The sequence below is a fragment of the Pezoporus occidentalis genome, unplaced genomic scaffold (assembly GCF_034315485.1).
Source record: "Pezoporus occidentalis ecotype Australia unplaced genomic scaffold, CSIRO_AGI_Poc_V1 ctg234, whole genome shotgun sequence".
Classification (NCBI taxonomy): Eukaryota; Metazoa; Chordata; class Aves; order Psittaciformes; family Psittacidae; genus Pezoporus; species Pezoporus occidentalis.
The window spans coordinates 445,623-449,796 of NW_026914222.1; positions in this window are offsets into that span (position 1 = coordinate 445,623).

Consider the following 4,174-nt stretch of genomic DNA (forward strand, 5'->3'; position numbering starts at 1 on the left):
TCGTAACTGAAATTACAAGCTAATGGGGAATTACTCCGTAAAATTTCACTTGAGAAAAAGGGTAAGAATAACTTGATCTGAATTTAACTGCTTTCTTGCTTGTTCCAGTATACATTGGGATTTACTCACCCTTTTTAAAGATACCCACATTTAATTTTTTTTTTTCCCCTAAAAAAACATGATCCAAAAACAGTTGAGTCTTGGGTTTGGGATTTTTTTTTGGTGGAGGGGTGTTTTGGGGGAGTTTTTTTGTTTTATTTTTTCCCCTGTAGATTACAGCCATGAGAAGTGATTTGTGTAAGTTTTGTTTTGTGGGAAATTTTGTTTTGTTTATTTCCTTCTTTTTTTCCCCCAAACCTGTACGGGTGAGGTCCAGATGTGTTTGGCTTGTTTTTTTTTTTTTCCCCTGGTACAAACACATTCTATGTTGATCGGTGAGAAAGCAGGCAGTATTTTGGAAGTTGGGTGCTTTCAAAGTCTTTGGTTTAGATAAGCTTATTTTCAACTTCTACAAGCAAAAACTAGCCTTTAATTTGCGGTGTTATTCAAGAGCATACAAATGTAGTTCTGTTTTAACCCATGCTTCTCAAGAGTTTGTGCAGTGCTCAGTATAGAGTTTTGGTTTTCTTTTCAATGTATCTAACATGTCTGAGCTGGTAACTCTTCTAACTTACTTTATTCTTCTAATTTTATGTAGTTTGATTTTGTAGTTGGAGTAAATTCATGTATTTCATTAATGTCAACATTCTGAAGCCAACTGCTCTTCTTTTGACCCCATATAATCATGTTACCTTTCCTAGGATACTCTGTTATTGTTGTTGCCAAACTCAGTTGTACTGTTTCCTGTTATCTGTTACTGGTTAGATTGAGTAGAATCCCTTACCAAAAAATTAAAAAATAAAAATAAAAAAAAAAATCCCAAAAGTTAGCAACTATAAAGAACACATGTTGTAAATATGCATGTAAATAATTCTGGTAATATTTCACTGTTACTTGTTTGATTAAATAACTTGTGCATCTGCTAAGAGTGAGCACTGACTCTTTTCTGTTCATTTAACATACTTATTTAGGTTGGGGTTTTGGAAAATAAAACTTAACCAGCTTTGTTTCCTTTGGTATAATTTCACTACATTTTTTGCTTAAAAATAAAAAAGGTACTTTTTGTCCTTTTTCTGTTATCTCCCCTTTACCTAATACTCCTATTTTTCTTTAGATAGTTGCAGAGAGTATTATCTTTTAATACTCATTGGAAAAATAAAGTTTATCAAAGAGCAGTGTGGGTGTAAGAGCTATATTAGCATTTCAGAGTCTCTAGAACAAAATCCAGAATATAGAAAAGTGAATATTAAATTAGATTCTTTTCACACACACATTCTCAAATGTTTAGCATGTTTTTCATACAAAAATTTGAATCCAAACACAGATTGGACCTCCACTGACTTTACAGGCAGATGTCCTGTGGAAAACATACTTACTCAAACCTTGAATTCCCAAGGAACAAGTATTCATATATCCATTATAGTAAACTAATAGTGTCTTCAAGGGACTCCACTTTGTGTTTTAGTTTTGTATCTTTTGTAGTGTCTTTTTGTCTAATGTAGCTGTCGGACTCCAGTTGTATACCGTGTCAGCTTGTGGAGACAGTGTGTCTTCCCTGTAGGTAAGAAATAGGGCAAGTCATCCTGTACAAAAATGTTGAGGACTAGGAATTGGAAGGATGAAGCAATTTGGTTCAAAGTTTGCAACATAAGATTTGCCTTCCACCAGCAGTGCTGCTTGGTGACATAAAATGATGCTTCTGTTCAAAGTAGTGGCAATGGTGGTGGTCTCTCCACATAGGAAGCTTTGTAAGAGTTTTTAAGGCCATACTGGAGTAAAAAATTGGTTTTAACTCTACCTTACTGTATAAGGAAGACAGAATAATCTTGGCCTTAAACACTTGACAACCTTACTTGTCTTAAACCTCACAGAAGTCTAACACAAATTACTGATGGGGGAATGAGATGTGAGAGAGCAAAGCCAACAGCAGGTTTTGCATCATCATAATCACCATTTCCTGCTCATCTCTCTGCTTTTAACTGCCAGTAGTTCTGTACATGACAGAGATGAGTCTTGAGAGGTTTAAAGATAATTTCACCTGAATTTTCAAGTGCACTGTGTATGTTTCTCATCCACAAGTTTCTGAACAACACGTTGCAGATAAATAACACTTTAAAATAGATTTCTTTATGACATAATGGTAAACCAGTGAAGGTACAAAAGCATGGAAAGCAAACTGTGGGAGAGAAGTGAAGCAAACTTCTTTAGCACTGGTTCTGAAAAGAAACAGACTTTGCCTCCAAATTCAAGCACATGAGGAAGCTTCACACATTAGAAAACAGTATTTGCCATTCCAGACAAATTATTTGTGATTTAACAAAAATGTTTAGTATTTGAAAATCACACGCTGCTTGAAGTCATTTCAAACGTGCTGTTTTTCATGTGGTTTGCTTTTGAGAGAGAGTTACATATTTAGATATTGAGTCAACTTTTTCTTGGTAGTTTCAAATCTGCTAATCTTTTGGGTTTTGGTTGGTTGGGTATTTTGTGTTTGGTTTTGATTTGGGGTGGGGTTTTGGGGTTTTTTTTTTAGGAAAACATGGTCACTGGTTTTTTGAATGTTGGGTTCAGTAATTGTAGCACTACAGAAACAAGCAAAACTAGCTCAGCTGTGTCCTATATCAGAAATTACGCATAGCTGGGATTTTATTTTCTGTTTAAATAGAATAATCCATTACGGCACTGAGTGTTTGTGACAGTCTGGTTTGTAACAGTTGCTTTTATTTCTCTCTGGGACAGTACTTTCTTACTACGTCCTGCCTTCCCTTTGGTATTGACAGCTCAAGTTTGCAGCTTCCCCCATCTGCATTGTAGTTCTAATCACCCAGTTTATACTTGTGAATCCCACTAGCTGATGCAGCAAGACAAAATGATACTCTGGCCAGAAGTCAGGGAAAGCAGTGCACTGTTTCGTGTACTGCTTATTTACCACCTCTACTTCAGCATGTGTGACCTACTGCCACAGTTCCTGTGCTGAGGATTCTGGCCACAACAGTGAAGTTGCCAGTAACACACAATGCATTGTCCATAAATCATAAAGAGTAATGAAGGATTTGTAATCCTGATACCTACTTTGAAACTTGCTTCAGGCAAGGACAATGCAGGATAATAGTCATTTAAAAGGGTATTGCAAACAGAAGCAGACTGACTGATGCATAGCTGTCTGTAGCCACTTCACTGGGTGTTGATCTACTCTCTGCTTTGCTGAGAAAGAATGGAGATCTGTACTGAATGCAATTAGGCATAATTTTTAAACTGGCCTTTGGTAAATTAATCTTTCAGTCCATTCAGCTAGGGCTTCTGCAACTCAGTTCTGAGTACAGGGATACCTGTTAGATTTCCCTGCCCTGCAAATGCATAAATACACAGGAGCAGTGACCAGACAGTTACTTAAATATAATCTGTCTTCGGGACATGTGGCAGATTGGCCATTGGCCTCCTTTTTTTCTAGAGGTGACCCTGTGGGGAGACACCCACAGCTCCTGTACAGTAGCTGGGAGGAAGGAATGCACTGGTGCTGCTGCTGCTGTGCTCCAGGTAGCCCTGCTCTGTATCAGGGCACTTGCTGAACAAGGTCTTTCTTAAAGCACAGGTACAGGTCCCAGAAGAAAAGGGCCTGGAGGTCGTGACTGACAGAGCTGAACATGATCCAGCTTGTGTCCAGGCAGCCAAGAAGGCCAACAGCATCCTGGCCTGCATCAGCAGTAGTGCGGCCAGCAGGGCCAGGGCAGTGATCATCCCCCTGTACTGTGTGCTGTTGAGGCCACACCTTGAATCCAGTTCTGGGCCCCTCACTACAAGAGAGATATTGAGGTGCTGGAGTGGGTCCAGAGAAGGGCAACAGAGCTGTTGTCTGGAGCACAAGTGTGATGGGGAACAGCTGAGGGGAGAGAAGGCTCAGGGGGGACCTTATGGCGCTCTACAACTACCTGAAAGGAGGGTGGGGGTTGGTCTCTCCTCACCCAGTAACAAGCGATAGGACAAGAGGAAACAGCCTCAAGCTGCACCAGGGGAGGTTTAGGTTGGATATTAGGAAAAAATTCTTCACAGAGAGGGTGCTCAGGCATTGGAACAG